This window comes from Manis javanica, chromosome 1, assembly GCF_040802235.1.
Source record: "Manis javanica isolate MJ-LG chromosome 1, MJ_LKY, whole genome shotgun sequence".
In the NCBI taxonomy this organism is placed as follows: Eukaryota; Metazoa; Chordata; class Mammalia; order Pholidota; family Manidae; genus Manis; species Manis javanica.
Genome location: NC_133156.1, coordinates 187,070,210 through 187,087,112, shown reverse-complemented (window position 1 = coordinate 187,087,112; position 16,903 = coordinate 187,070,210). Strand labels below are relative to the sequence as shown.

At 38.9% G+C, this 16,903-nt stretch overlaps 1 long non-coding RNA gene across 2 annotated transcripts in view; it reads right to left on the bottom strand.

Annotated features, from left to right (window-relative positions):
• Positions 1 to 16,903, bottom strand: part of LOC108386156 (uncharacterized) — a 48,971-nt gene that overhangs the window by 17,967 nt on the left and 14,101 nt on the right. Inside the window, exons 2-5 of one of the 2 annotated variants that reach the window (XR_012120930.1) lie at positions 16,422 to 16,469; positions 12,879 to 12,977; positions 10,807 to 10,913; positions 10,257 to 10,375 (exon numbers count right to left, since the gene is read on the bottom strand). This is a non-coding gene — a long non-coding RNA (uncharacterized lncRNA). The remainder of the gene's footprint in view (positions 1 to 10,256; positions 10,376 to 10,806; positions 10,914 to 12,878; positions 12,978 to 16,421; positions 16,470 to 16,903) is intronic. The other variant, XR_005062345.2, reaches the window with a different exon arrangement.

The following is a 16,903-nucleotide window of genomic DNA, read 5'->3' as shown; positions in this document are numbered from 1 at the left end:
TTAAAAAAACATTTAATATCTTAACCTATAAGGCTGTAGGAAAGCAAAGCAGCACTGAGAGAGAAAAATCTAATTATGCTTGTTGAAGAGAGGCTGGGGCTGGAAGAGGGGAAAGAGAGGTAATTTGTGTCTGAGGATGAAAAAGGAAGTGATTGTTGGAAAGTGTGTTTGTACTGACACAGCTCCTAGGCTTCTTTTCTTCATAGCATGTTCATCAATCCTTAATTGCTGTATTTATTTATTTGATTCCTTATTTACTGTGTATTTTTCCTATGAGAACCCAAGCTCCATCTGTCTTGTTCATACCTTTGTCTCACCCCTTAGTTTAAGTATCTGGAACTGCTCAATAAATATGTGATCCATAAGTGAAGTTACAAATGATTTCATTATATAGTTTTACTGTGGGGAGGAGAGTTTTCTAGAATGGGATTTATGATGCAAAAGACATATTTTTATATATTTTTAAGACTTTGGACATGTACTATCCTCTAGGGAAGTTTCGGCAATTATGTCACTCGCAGCAGAGTGGATATTAATAGTTGTTCATTTATTATTTAATGTTGATTTTGTAAGGTAGGTGGGTGAAAATTATATCTTGCTATTGAAAATTATTATCACTTGCATTTTTTGATGACTAGTGAAATTAAACCTTTTCCTGTACTTCAAAACATCTATATATTTTTCCTGCACATGTACATATATATATATACATATTAATTGCTTATTCTTATCCATTTTTGAGAAAGTTAGCCATTTAAAAATTTTGATTTTTAAGAACTCTATTACAGTATTAAACTTCATCTATTATAAATGTTGCAAATATTTTTCTAGATTACCACTTAACTTTTAATTTTATTGTTTTCTAACAAAGAAATTTTAAATGGTTATGTAGTTTGTTATAGCAGTCTTTTCCTTTGAGATTTCTGTCTTTAGTGTCATTATGGAAGGTACTTTTCCCCATGAAGGTCATATGAATATTCTATCATAATATCTTTATGGTTTCATTTATATATATTATATAATATTATAGCATATATCGTATATAATAGATTTTGTATTTTAAAATACCTTTAAAATAATTTTTGATATAGGTAGAGATATAATTTCAATTTTTTCACTATTTTTTCAATGTTTCAAAATTGTTTATTGAATAATTTATCCTTACCTCAGTGATTTGAAGTATCTTGATTATCATATTAAAAACTTTGAAAAATTTTACAAAAATTTACTTAGGTCCTTTACCTTTCCCTGTATGGCCCGGAAGATGACTGGTTAGCCAGAGACAGGGAAAATTCCTCAAGGGAGGAACAATCTAAGACAGGCACAGTCGCAGGGGGGCCATCAGGTAAGAAATTGGGCATCAACAGAGGTGAGGCTTAGAACCTCACCCCCGCTGTTTTGAGAGAAATCTTCTGCATCCGTGGATGTTTTCTTACCCTTGTCTAGCTTGTATTACTACTTAGTCTATAGGCACACACCTGATCATCTACATTTGCCCTCTTATAGCACTAAACTATGTTTTCTACCTTTATCTTGCATCTACCTACCACTTAAGCATTTTATTAAAAATAATAATAATAATAATAATAATAAGGGAGAAATGTGGGATTCACATATAAATCAAGTATAAAAATCAAACGAATAATCATAATTGACCTGATTGTTTATAGTTCATGATGCGTGATCAAAACCGAAAGTTTCTGTGATGACTGCCCTTGCAGTGTTCACCATGTAAGAACTTATTCACTATGTAAGAACTTGTTCACCATGTAAAAACTTGTTCATTATGCTTCAGATTGGAGACTGTTGAGAATTAGGCTTGGGGTTGATTAATGATTGTGCATTGAGTCCCCTATACAGAATTTTATTGTTGTTAACAACCATATGATCAATAAATATGAGAGATGCCCTCTCAAGAAAAAAGAAAAAAAAATTTACTTAGGTCCATTTCTGGATTTTTGTTTGGTTCAGGAATTTCTTTGACTATTCTTGCACTGCTTACTGCACAGTATTGCTTTATTACAGATTGAAATTGTTAATATTTAGAATGACAGCTCTTCCTCTCTGCTTCTTTTTCTTTTTTTAATTCTCAAACATTTATCCATCCAGGAGAACTTTAAAATTATCTTTATCAAATTTTGTAAAAATGCACTGAGCACTTAAAAATAATTGCCTTACATTTATACATTAATATAGGTATGATTTACCTTTAATAAGATTGAGGATTTTCACGAAAGAATTTGGTATTGTGAAAATGTATTGAAGTCTTCTTTATAACTTACGATTTTTTAAGGTCTTTCATGTATGTATTATGTATATTTTTCATAATTTTTAATTTTTTGTTTTCTATTTTAAATGGAATATTTTTTCCATTGCATCTTTTTAAACTAGTTATTATTATGTAGGAAAGCTATTATATAGTACACATATTTTTTTAAATGGCCAACTCATTCAACTTTTTTATTCATCAGTAGAGGTTTTTCTCGAGTTTTCCTGGTAGAAAAGAATACAGTGTGAGAAGGGTGATAATTTTGCCTCTTCCCATCTCCACTCCATCACAGTTGTTCTGAAATACTTTTGCCACACACAGAAGCAAAGGCTTCCTAATGTCTCTCCCTCTACTCCTGATACTCTTCATTCCAATCTGTCTACATACTGCTGACATATCCAACCACCTCTTTATTGAAAAACATCCAGACTGTCTCCTTTTTCATTTATTGGTTTATTTGGAAAACCCTTATGGAGAACCCAGTACATGAAGTGCCAGGCAATGCCAATAGCGAGCAAAACCAATTTGGTCTACACCCTGTGAGCTTTCCATCTACATGGAAGACTGACGGAAACAAACATACTATTATGAAATGTTGTGAGAGCTTTAATGAAAAGACTGGGCACTATGAGAAGAGAACTCTAGGTCAGAGAAGCTCCTAAGACTGCGACAGGCAGGATGAATAGGATTTGGCCACAGGGAGAGTAGGGAAGTCTTCCTGGAAAACGGAAAGCACGTATGAAGACCCCCAAAACAGGAAAGAGTGGTGCTTTTGAAAAACTGGAGAAAGGTCAGTGCCTAGAATGTGATGAGACAGAAGAGTGGTAAAGGGCTGGGCTGCTGAATCAAGTTTGATGTCAGTCACCTCAAAGATTTTGAGTGTTTTTCCAAATGAAGTGGAAACCATGGAAAGTTTTAAGGGTGAAAATAACATGATGTGATTTGCATTTCAAAAGGTGTCTTGGATCTTGAATTAACCCATTATTTAATCAATCATAGACTTGTATTTATAACTTAGGCCCGCCCACGGTTTGTGGTCCTCCAGCAAATGTTCTGTGTATCAGTTAGGGATTTTTTTTTTTTTTAGGGGTAAAGGGTTTATACCAAGCTTTATTGTCACAGTGGCAGATCGAGTGCTGTAATGACGTCTGCCTCTGAGGCAGTCTGCATGCAGCAAGCTTGTCTCTGTCTCTGGGCAGAGCACTGGGTGGAGCTCTTTATATAGTAACACCAACAATAATGGCTCATTGTCAACAGGTGTGTAAGCATCAGCCTATCAGTAGGACAGTTACATCATGAAGTAGTTTAGGATCAGGTGAGGATCCTAGTCATAAGATCTTTCATTTTCCCTACATCCTTTCTTTTTTTTTTTTTGAGAGGGCATCTCTCATATTTATTGATCAAATGGTTGTTAACAACAACAAAATTCTGTGTAGGGGAGTCAATGCTCAATGCACAATCAATAATCCACCCCCAGCCTAATTCTAGTCAGTCTCCAATCTTCTGAAGCATAACGAACAAGTTCTTACATGGTGAACAAATTCTTACCTAGTGAGTAAGTTCTTACCTGGTGAACAATACAAGGGCAGTCATCACAAAAACTTTCGGTTTTGATCACTCATTATGAACTATAAACAATCAGGTCAAATATGAATATTCATTTGATTTTTATACTTGATTTATATGTGAATCCCACATTTCTCCCTTTATTATTATTGTTAATATTTTTTTAAATAAAATGCTGAAGTGGTAGGTAGATGCAAGATAAAGGCAGAAAACATAGTTTGGTGTTGTAAGAGAGCAAATGTAGATGATCAGGTGTGGAGTTAGGGATGTTTTAGTCCTTGTTTGTTAAAGGCCTGTTGACTTATAATCAGCTTCAGGAATGCCCTGAACATTTGTTGAGCCCCTAATCTTTGGCAAGCATTGTGATAGCTGCTAGGGATAGAAATATATATATATAAGACAGGATCCTTCAGCACATTCATACCTGAAGCACAGAAAAAAACTAAATGTAATTAGAACTAAGTATAATTTGAGATGTATTCTAACAGACATTAATACATTACAGGATGTGAAGAAGGTAGCTCAACTCTGAGGTTGGGGGTGCAGGGTTGAGAGAGGAGAGATCAGGGATGAGACAGTGCTACTCAGGAAATAATGCTGCAGCTGAATTTTGACAATTAAGTTCCTTAGATATAAAACCAAGAGATAAAAGGAGAACCATGTGTGCATCTCAGAGCACATGAAGGGGAAAATGATTCTTTCAAGACAATGACAAATACATTAGTAAGAAGGACTTTAGAGAGCAAATGAGAGACTGGAAGGAGCTGAAGCTAAACATGTAGGGGGAAATATAAATGAGAAAGAGGATTGCATCATTGGAAAGAAGTATTTTATCCAGGAGGAAACAGGGTATCACTGAAGGATTCTAGGTAGGAAAATGACATGAACAGATTTGTTTTTATAAAAACATAAATCTGATGCTCATGTAGAGGTCCCAGAACCTAAGATGGGTGAGAAGTGGGGAGGGCTTGGCCAGGTGTGTGGTGGCAGAATTGTAGAGGTGGGGAGAGGCATGAGCAATGCCAGGTGTCGGGGCAGGTCTAGGATCAGAGAGAGAGGTGAGGTAGAGGAAGGGACCACATCAAATGCATGGTTGGTCTGGGGGTGAAGAAGATGAGTCCACTTAGGAATATGTCGGTTTAAAGCAGGGTTTGGAGAACTTTTTCTATAAAGGATCAGATGGTAAATATTTTAGGCTTTGTTGGCCATGTGGTCTTTGTCCCAATTACTCAATTCTGCCTCTGAAGACTAAAGGCAGCCACAGACAATTTGTAAAGGAACATGATGTTCTATTAGAATGGAGCAGGAGAGTGGGTTGGATTTGGCCAGCAGGCTGTACTTTACCAACCCCTGATTTAAGGTATCTGGGGGCTTCCGAGCTGATGACTACTAGATGCTCAAAAAATCAATCTGAAACTCAGAAGAGCTTGGGTGTAAAACAAAGAGCTCAGGTTCTAAATGTTTAGAAGTCAGTAGTTAGGTCATAGAACACCCATTGGCAATCCAAATCCAGCTAAAAGAGGTGATTTGTTGAGCAAGAGCAGTATGTATATATATATATATATATATATATATATATTTAAACTTAATTTTGAATGCTTTTAGGCAGGCATTCCACAAGCCCCATGACTCCCTATTGTATCCTATCTAACTGGACTCATATTTTTATGTTACCTTTCCATTCCCTGCTCTATTTGAGTTTTTAACCCATCCTATTGAAAATGTTTGGTTCTGTGAGTAGAAAAGGAGGATGGTCAAGTACAAGATGTAAATACCAACATTTAAGGGGGAACTAGTAGAAGAATCTGCAAAGAAAGAGTTAAAAAATAGTAGTGGTGTGAAACAAATGGCTTAAAGTGGAAGAATTTGCCATCTAAAATTGGTGAGCAATAAAACCCTTGAAGACTTCTATCTAACACCACCTTGTGATAAATTCTTTGGCAATTACCCCAAACTTTCTATTAATAAGAACCCTTGACTTCATTGGTGCATCTTTCCCCATAAACCAGTATTTGCCCTTGATTACATTGTTTGATTATATTAGTCTTCTAGAGTTTCTTACTGTATGTAACCCTTGGTTCCCCAATGAGTTTAAAAATTCCTTGAAGTCTGGGACTCCTATTTCTCACCCTTAGGTTTTTCTCAAAACCCTAACAGTAATAAATTCATAGCAGATGTACAACAAATAATCATTAATTGGGTATGACTTACTTCTAAGATAGAAAGAGCTGGTCCTTTAAGGCAATACCATGCTTGGTTTTATATTTATGTTCCTGGAGCTTCAATTGTTTAGCCAGGTTCCCATCAATAGCCTGCCCATCTTTCCCCCCCCCCTACTGCTCTTCCCTCAAATCTATTTTCCTTTGGCAATCCCATGTAACCCTAGAACCAATCCATCCTACCACACGTGGAGTTCCTGTCAAGTGTTCTACTTTCTATTCGATAACTTCTCTTATTTCCTACTTATTTATCCTAATGCATTGTCCTTTTGACCCAAAGAACCATCTAATGGTTTTTACAGAAGGTGTGCATAAAAGTAACCTTCCTCAATTTAACCATAATAGTATATTTTCAAACTGATTTTCAGGCAATAACTAATTCACTGCTTTTTAAAGGACCCCTGCTAAATAGTTAAGCAACTGATTCTCCACCAGGAAGTTGGGGAGACTAGGTTAAGCACTGACCAACATCCCTGAGGAAGTCACTGCCTCAGACTCTGTGAAGGTTCCAAATGCTCTTGTCAGGCTCACATCATCCCTCAATGCCTGCAGTCACATTGACTGACACCACATTAGATCTAAGACAAATGCAAGAAGAATTAGTGCCAAGAAGCTTCTATTAGGAAGCTTTCAGTGGAGTCATTCCCTCCACTTTCAGTGGTGAACTTACCCTTATCAAAGGGTAGAGGTGGCCTTTGCCTGATATGCTCTCTTGGAAGTGGAAAGTCATGTCCTGTGACATGGCATGTGATGCACATGTGGAGGGGTTTACTACCCTCCTACCATTTAATGATCCTCAGACACCCAAATTTAAGAATAGGAAGCAATGACTCCTGCTTCATAGACTTAACACGCCAAAAAATTACTACTACCAATTCTCTACCATGCAAGAGTAGAAGTATCTTGCTTAAGGTACAGCTCACATGAAACACAAAGATGCCTTTTTAGAACACAGAAATCCACTCATGATTTAGCCAAAAAGAAAGCTCTCCTCTGAATAATTTGTAAATCTAAAACATAATAGAGAGACATGTATTAATAAACATAAGCTTAACTGTTCAAATAAATTCTATTTTACTGTATACCCACAGCAGCTGGTAACCTTCTGACTTTCTTATCTCCTAACCTTTTTGTTTTCTATCCATCTGTTAAGTATTAAACGATGTCAATTCTTCCCTCCCAACTCTGGATCTACCCCCATCAAACTAGACTAAATAGAACTAAATTCAATTACTACATTAAGATATATTCTGCCTTACTGAAAGCCAAAATATCCCCTTTTTACCTTAAATCAAAGGGCATGCTTGAGCTATGTCCCTCCTGGTAACTGCAGCTTCTGAGAGGGAAGAGGGAAAAGTAGGAGCTACATGCATTTCTTCTTACATACTTCCTATGAGATTTTCTCTTAGAAACTTAAATCCCTCCACCCAAGAGATCACCAAAGGTAGCTTAAGCATGCTTTTATTTTGGCCACATTTGTACCAAGTGAAATCTAAGAAAGCAAACTTGGGCTGTGCTGGGACATATTCTGAAGGTCTCCAAGTGAGCATCTTGGAAGTAAAATCTTTGTTACAGGAGAATGCCACTCTTCTGGACACTGAAAGTAGGAGAGTTGTTGCATGTCCTGGGAGAGAGTGGGCAGAGTATGCAGAGAAAGAATGAGAAGAATGGACGTCAGCTTTAGCGGGCACCCATTAGGCATGAGAAGATAAGACCCTGCCCAGTATGAGCCAACAGAAGTTAAGAAAGTGCCCTGCCCCCAAAGCTCCCATCCTCTTCCATGTGGCATGTCACTGAACCATCAGATCATCCCTCCAAGACAAGGCCTTACTATGCCTATGTAATAGAAATCCTCAACAGGAGTAAGCTACAAGTGCTCATTAGCAGTAGTAATCTGACAAATCCAATTTGTACTATTCAGGAGCCCAAGTCAGGACCACAGCCAGACTAGTAGGGGATGAGGGTATCCATCTGTGGGCTAACCCCTAGGGCTGGGGGTTAGTTGGGTTAAATTACATTTTTAGATATCATTTCTGAAAAGAAGGCAGGAAGTTTTTCCATTCAAAGTATGAAATAGTTTCCTTTTAAATGATTCTTTTAAAGTAAAAGATAAGATTATGCATAGCAAAAATCATGGAAGTAGTACATAAATGCCTGAAGTTTGGGTAACACTGACATTAAGGAAAATTATGTGCTAGAAGATGGCATAGATTTATCTTTAATTTCCTGCCAAATGACCCTCTCATACCTTTCTGTAGGGCCAGCCTGAAACATTTAAGCTGGAAGCTGGAGCTCCTACTCAGTTATGTGGGAACCCAAGAGAAATCTGTGTCCACCCACTTCACCCCCCGTTCTGGCACTGGCACCCTCCTGGATATAGGCCAGAAGAGAGCCCTGAGCTCAGGGCTCTGCTGTTATACAGCCCTGTCCTGATGGTAAGGCCCCGTGGCTCCTCACGGAGGAAAGTAAGCTGTGATGGGAGTTGTCTGATGTGTAAATGCGATGTCCGGCAAGACCCTTTTATGAGGAGGCTGAGCCTCTAGGTCACAAACTGTGTTTTTCAGACCTGCTGGGGTCACCCTCAACTTGGAACCACCAACAGGGTGTGTGTGAACCCAGGCCAGCTGCCGGGGGCATGAAAAGCAGGCACCCCCTGGGTTCTGAACCACCAGCCTCCTGATGGTGATCAGAGTACCAAGAAGGGACTAATTTAAAAACCAAACAATGCGGTAATTGCCCCTGGTCACCAGGGTGCCTTGCTTTTGGAAGGCCGATGTTTCCGATTAGTGGGGCCTGGATCTGATGAGGACTAACAAAGTGTAACTAATGATCAAAGCGACAGTTACAGCAGTGCGCGTACCCAGTGATTGATCTGGATGACATAATAATGATAACCAATGAGGTGAGGCAAGTGGTGGTGGTCCCCTCCAGGTAAGGATGGGGGTGGGCCCGGGACAGGTCAGGATTTATATCTGTTTAGGGAAAAGAAGGTCATAGGGTGGAAGCAGAGGCACGTGGAAAGGAGAGTATGAGGGGCCCCCACCAGAAACCTTTGGATGGGAACAAAATATGTTGAGCCTGGCTGGAAATGAGATCCTTTCTCAGAGACAGAGATAAAGATTTCCAGTCCTGGAATATCATAAACCCAGCTATTAGGGTACTGCACAAAAGTATTTATTATGAAGAAAACTCAGCTCTCTGTAAAATGTTTAAATTCAAAAGGGCTCATTTCAAAGTTACTTTTGATAGTCATGTTTTCTGAATAGCACAGGAGTTAACTCTTTAAAAACCAATAAAAGCAGGGTCTCAAAGAGATATTTGTGCACCCATATTCATTGCAGCATTATTTACTATAGCCAAGAGGTGGAAGCAACCCAAGTGTCCATCAGCAGATGAATGGATAAACAAATGTGGAGTACACATACAGTGGAATATCATTCAACCTTAAAAAGGAAGGAAATCCTGTCACATGCCACAGTGTGGATGAACCTCCAGGATATTCTGCTAAGTGAAATAGCTAATCATATACTAGCTAGACAAATGCTGTGTGATTCCTCTTATATGAGGTGCCTAGAGTAGGCAAATTCATAGAGACAGAAAGTAGAATGGTGGTCACGAGGGAGTGGGGAGAGGGGAGTTATTGTTAATGGATTAGGGCCTTTCAGTTTTGCAAGATGAAAAAATTCTGAAGATCTGTTTCACAACAGTGTGAATACACTTACCACTACTGAACTATACACTTAGAAGTGGTTATGATGGAAAAATTTGTTACGCGTTTTTACCAAAATTTTTAAAAGGCAATAGAATCAGACAGATTTATTATAACTTGGATAAAAATAATCTTTCAGTTACACTATGCATTTTCTGTCTTCTCAAGTAATATGTGCTGAATCTAATTTGACTCCTGCGTTAAAAGTCCAAATTTTATATAGGATAGTAGGATACATCGACTTCAAAGCCTGATGAGATGGGTAGTAGTAGTTGTCCTACATAAATAGCCCCAGAATGACAAGTATCTCTAATTCTTAAGTCTGTATCTTATGGGTTTTACACTGCTGTCAAACTCTCAACTCTCACTTCTTTTCTGCAGGCCAATTTCTTTTCTCCTCCAAATTTGTTGAGGAGATGAGGAAATGGGTTAGATACATTAATTCAAGTTTTGCATAAAGGATAATAAGGGGCCAAAAGGTCCTATTAATCACCTGAACTTTCCTACCGGGCCTTGGGTACTCCTGCTTTTCTCTTCTTGGAAGCCTGCTGTGCTCACCAGTGCCCACCTTTCCACAGTCCTCTGCCTGGGCACTGCTGCCAGCTCTGGAATCTGGATGGGAAAGACAGAGTTTTATTATAAATCTGATCCATGAATCATAGGTACAAATATTATCAACTCTAAGGTTTATCTCTTATCAAAATTAAGAAACTTCCTGACTAAATATAACTCCATCCTCTCAGAGAAGACTAGCTGCTTCAGCATAGGATCAATGTTATTAGTATTTCTAGACTTTAATGCTACTTTGCTTCTTATTGAATAAAGACAAAATTTATTCTAGCCTTGAAAAAACAGCTGGTATTTTTAAAGAGGGCATTTTCTCAAGAACTCTTAAGTTCTTAAGTGATGCTTAGTGAAGAAAAATTAGATGTCTTCTCATTCCTGACCCAATCTACTGACGAATCTGCAGGCACAGATTTTCTGTTGAATTTTATATTTTGTAAAGTTGATTCTGAAGCTGTATTGAAACATTGCTGCTTTACCCAGTGTGTGAGCTTTAGGACCTTAGACATCTCACACCGTAGCTTTTGTATTCCACTTCTGCTCCTCTGCTGAAGGCATGTTCCTCTTGCTCATTTCCATCTGGAGGCTGCACACACATGCAGGGGAAGGGGAAGGAAGGCAGGAAAGGAAATGGACAGCTGTATTCTAACAGGCTGGGGGTGTTAGTCACAGTCTCGCCTCCCCACCCCATGAGCTCACTGAGGAGCCAGGCTCTTTGCTGGAGGGCAGAGCAAAAGCCACACGTAGTGTAGGGACTGGGATGCGGGCAGTGGGAGGACCAGGTGTGAATCCTCACTCCACCACTCACTACTGCGTTGCTGCGCAAGACCCTCCACCTCTCTGAGCCACTTTCCCATCTTTGAAAGGGTGTCACCTTCCTGCTTCCCCCACAAGTTTACCATAAGGACCCACTAAACCATGGCTGTGAAAACACACTGCGAAGTGTTAGGTCTCTACACAAATGGGAGGCCTTTTTGCTGATTACCATTTGGCAGATGCAAAGACTGTGCTGTTGACACAATTGTCCTTTACAGCACTTGGCAATTTGGACTCTGCTGACAAACACGGGAAAGGTGGGAACATTTGCCTAGAACTTCAGTTTTAAAGCAAAGTATAAAAGGTTTTTTCCAAAACTTGCCAAGGGAGGCTCAGGTTTTGCCTATCTCTGTCTGTGCTTTCCCTGAGCGCCTCTTCAAGTGGCTCTGGCCCCTCTCTAACCTTTTCTTTTCACTCCAGCCTTCCTTCTTTCAAAACAAACCAATAGGTAAACCAGCATAATTTCCCCTTTTGATAATCCAAATGCAGTTTCCAAGAGACTGGCACATTTTCTCTCTCTCTTGAGTCCCCTGTGCAGACTGGTCAGGAGCCACAGCCCAGGGGCCACACTGACGCCAGGGTCCTGCCAAGCTCACCAGTCGCCCGGGTCACCAGGCCGCCTCTGATGGAAGTTGAGGTGTTTCCCTGAACAGCCCTTCATTGTCACACTATTTTCCCGAAGGGCCTTGGAAAATCATTAGCAGCGACGGAAGATTTTCCAGAGCGCCAAGATTTTTCTTCCTGGTGACTTTCAAACCTCTCCAAGCCTCCCTGTTCCATTAGTGCCCACCCTTTAGGGCTCCAGGCATATTTGACTTAATTAGTTTTCATATTTTAACTGTTTATATAGTTAACAGTAGAATTTAGACTTCAAACCACCCCCCAACACCCCTCACCCACAATTGCCTGTATGTCTGAGGTTGTCAGATCAAGATGGAAAAATACCTCTAATTGTTTCCAGACAATGCACCACACTCTCACTCTGGGTGCACGTAAGTATAACTTATATTTTCACAAAGGATGTTGGGGAGGCCCATGGGAGATTCCTACAAACTGGGCTTCTTTGTACATTCCATTCCACTGGCAAATAAAACCCAGTTTCAAAACTGAACCAGGAACTGTCACTTCCCCTAGATTATTCCTCGATGAGTAGCTATGGCTGATGTCATTTTTTTCCAACAAACATTTCTTTTCAGATCAATAGATTTTTATCTTGGCCTTATAGGTCAGAAAGTAAATACCTTGGCCCACAGGCAGTGACAACTGTTCACTGGAACATGGCAATTAACTTATTCTTCTGCAACCCATTCAGGCCTAACAATCCACATGGTAGTCTTTTTTCTGTCTCTAGGAATCCCTCCCTCTTTAAAAATTTCATATGTGGGCCTGAAATTCCATCACTAAGAGATTCATTCATTCATTTCTATATAGAAGATTAACTAGTTTTCAGGATTCACAGTCGTTCATAGTTAACACCTTAGTCAGTTTCTGATTAACAAACTTTCCAAACTCAGAATGAGATTCTGGATTAGGACCTAGAGAAGGAAATCCTGGGGGAAGAAGAGAAGAAAGTAGAAAAAGGGGAGTCGGACCTTTATTATTCACATCCTAAGTTGTGCATCATCTGATCTTCCTGACATTTCAGTGAAGTAGGTGCTACTGGGATCATTTGAAAGATGAAGAGACTGGGATTCAAGAAGGTGGAGGAATTTGCTCAGGATGATACAGTACTTACTTTACTGTAATCCTGGTGATTTTTCTGTCAGTACATGCAGATCAGAGTGCAAATATTTTTCTTTCAATCAATCCATCTCTTGCATTTGATGTTTGGTATCTTTTAAATAAATTTTAATTGAAGTATAGTTGATATATAATATTATATTCATTTCAGGTATACAACATAGTGATGTAGCATTTATATATATTATGAAATGCTCACCATTTAAGTGTAGTTACTATTTGCTATCTTATAAACTTATTACAATATTATTGTCTATACTCAATGCTGTACTTTTCATCCCCATAATTTATTTCCTTTATATCTGGAAGTTGTACCTTTTAATCCCCTTCACCTATTTTGCCCAACCCCTCCTCCTGTGGCAGCCACCAGTTCTCTGTATTTATAAATCTGTTTCTGGGTTTTAGTTTGCTTGTTGGTTTGTTCATTTGTTCATTTTTTTACATTCCACATGTAAGTGAAATCATGTGGTATTTGTCTTTTTCTGTTTGACTATTTCACTTAACACGATACCCTCTAGGTCTATTCATATTGTTGCAAGTGGCAAGATTTCATTCTTTTTTGTTGCTAAGTAGTATCTATCCCACTGTGTGTATATATATGTATATACCACATTTACCTTGTCCATGCATTTATAAAATTAAAAATAAAACTACCATATCATCCAGTAATTCCACTTCTGCGTATTTACCTAAGGGAAATGAAAGCACTTTAATTCAAACAGAAAATAAATGTCTTTTGGTTTACTTCTGTAATGAATACTGAAAGTATAGTTATTATGTATTGAAGAATTTATATATTGAATATTGTATATGTTGTATATATACACACACATATGTATTATATTACATATAATGAAGAAGGTTTACCTGTTTGCCACCTCAACACTCATCTGCCATACTCCCAGTATCACCAAACACAATTTGGGAAGCAGCTCCACATGAAAGACCAACAGTTCTTGAGAACAAGGAGGGACAGAGCTCACTGGTGTGAGCGAGCCCTCCTAGGCACGTGTACACAGCCTGGCCCGGAGCTGACCTGCTCTGCTTTGGTTCCTGCTATGGGAGCCAGGGGTTGGAGCAGGCAAGCAGCTCAGCGAACTAGGGGAATCCGCCACCATGAACCAAGACCGACAACAGTCATCTTTGTTGTTTTCTTTGTTAGTTACCCGCTGGAAGAAAAGCCCATTTGATTTTGAAGTTAGACTTGAGCTGTGGTTCTCCAAATCAGATTCTGGCACCAGAGCTCTTCCCTGATGACATTTTCACTGATCTGCAGTGAAAACATGGTAAGGATTCCATTTATCCTTTCTGGGAGAAGACTGTCTTCTTTTTTTTTTTTTTCTATAATTTTGTCTCTTAAAGTATGTGATTGCCCTTTTGTATTTTAGGAAGTAATGGGGAGAATAAATGGAAATTTTCTTTTATGAAAACCATTACTTCGAAAAAATGGCAAGGTGTATTATTTCTCTGTATGTGAGGCTATTTCTCTAGCATACCCACACATGGGCCAAAAGAGGTGTAGAAAAGGAAATGGGGAATGTTACATAAACAATGACAGAGTCACATTATGGAATTAGGTACAACAGTCAAAAAAGAATGAAATAGAGCTTCCTTGAAAATCACCAAGATTAAGAGAAGAAATAACCTTAAGTAAAATAAGCATACTGTATGATGCTATCCATATAAGTAAACCAAATAAGCCAAAGTATGTACTTTTATATGGACCTATGTATGTATGTAAATAGAGAACGTTCTGGAAGGAAGCAGAGCAAACTGGTAATAGTGGTTATCCTTGTGGAAGACATTGAGAAGAGATGGATGTTACCAGACTTTTGTTTTATCTATATTGTTTAACATTTGCTAATAAGGAGAATGTGTTTAGCTACTACTCATGCAGCTAAAAAATAAAAGTTTTAAAGATCCAAATGTTATGTCAGTCCCCTCTTATTATTGTATTTGTCATACTTGTTGTTATTCATATTTAATATCACTGGTCTGTGAAAGTCAAAGTCTGGGCACCACTGGGTTAGAGCAACATCTGGACAAAGATTCAGTGAGCATGATAAAGTGCACAAAAAGGTCATCTTTTATAATTATCACCATAATAATCATTTTAAAAGGAGAGTGTAAAAACTAGTTCAGTATTTTAAATGCAGTACCATGATTTTCATTCACATCATTTAAATGAATTGCATTTTAATATTTTACAATTCAGTGTTTCAATATTTCATGTATAGTGAGAGTTTGTGAACTTGTTTGTGTGTTACTATGGTCCTTCTAAGGTTCACCACAGCACCTAAGGTTATTAGACCACATTTTGCATTTGGGGAAACCACATTTCGCACTGAGCACTGATTTGAAAAGGATGCCTATGCTGTTCATTGCAGCAGCACATGCATTCATGTTTGCAGAGATACACCCTGGAGAATCAGGCACGCATTTAGTTTGACTTCTTCTCTTACCGTCCATCCACTTAGTCCCTCAGACTTTGAAAGCAAAGCCTTGCCCTCAGCTCTGCCACAGCCTGAAAAAGGATCCAAGCTCAATTTTCAAGCATTTGTCTCTTACATCATCGTCAGCCCCGTATACTAGACTTGGAATCAACATCAAGGTAAGCCTTGGGGAGAGATCATATTTGTAGAACTGGAAACTGCAAGCCAATATGACGATGGTTCCTTGGACATTCAGTCCAAAAGCCCCAGGTTGTGGGGGAGGAGGGGGTGAACTGGTGGATGGGTGCCAGAGACCAGCTTGTCTCTGGAGCTCTTCCAGGCCCTGATGCAACCAACAGCCATGGGCTTTGGTAAAGGACAAACATCTCTGCTGCTCGGTGTGCGTCATTCACTACATTGTACCAGACCTGGACCAGAGCCCTGAATTCTTGCACAGATGAGGTAATCATTTCCTTTTCTTGAGGCCGATTTGGGGAATCCTTTTTTACCCTTGGACCTCAAACTCAGAACCCCCAGAACTCTGTTTTATTGCCTTCTAGAAGTCAGCCAACTTGTCACCCTTTTCTTTCTCTTCATTAATAAGTGTAAAATAGATGGGTCTATAGAAGACCAGTTCAAATCTACATTCTGAGTCTTGTAGAAGTCCAAAGGCCTTACTAAGAATTTTGTAGATTACATCAGCACACAATGTACATGGACCTGAAGGACATTGGGCTGGGTGAAATAAGCCAGTCACAAAAGGACAAATACTGTATGATTCCAATTATATGAGGTTCCTGAAGAAGTCAACTTCCTAGAAAGGCGAATGGTGGTTGCCAGGGGCTGAGGGGAGGGGGGAATGGGCAGTTATGGTTTACTATATACAGAACTTGAGGTTTGCAAGATGAAGAGTTCTATGGATGAATGGTGGTGACAGAGCACAATATGGGAATGTACTTAATGCTGTCGATGGTGAATTTTGTTACATGTATTTTACCAGAATTAAAAATTTTGAAATAAAAAAAAGGGATCATCACAATAATTACTCTCTAAATATTAGTTGCTATTATTATTGGTGTCATGAGAGGTCCTTGGTGACAAGTTACCTGTTGCAAAGCAGTGGCATCAAAATGTTCATCTTGGTTCCCAAAGTCCTGAACAGAAAAGATGAATTGAATTAATAGATTATCAAAACCAATAGCTTAATGGTGTAAGCTCCATTGGTCAATTTCTAGATTCAATCAGTAGGGGGCGATCCTGGGTAGGTAACCCTTTAAATGGTCTCTGGTTTTATGTCAGCATTTCCTGACTCCCATGAGGCTAGACGACAGTATTTGGTGAGAGGTACCGCAAGCCTTTTCCTTTGAAAATCATTGACTGGATATCCAGTGGCTATCGCCTAAGATTCCCTCTAATCCTGGGTGAGCATGGCTCCCTGATGCTCGTTCTTAGACCCGACAGTGCTCCACGCCCATCCAGTGGGGTCATAGCTATGAATTTGCCACCAGGCTTCTATACACGGCCTTGCAAATCCTGTCATGTTCTGTGCTATTCCAAAATAGATCTTATTTTTATAGTGAGCATTAGG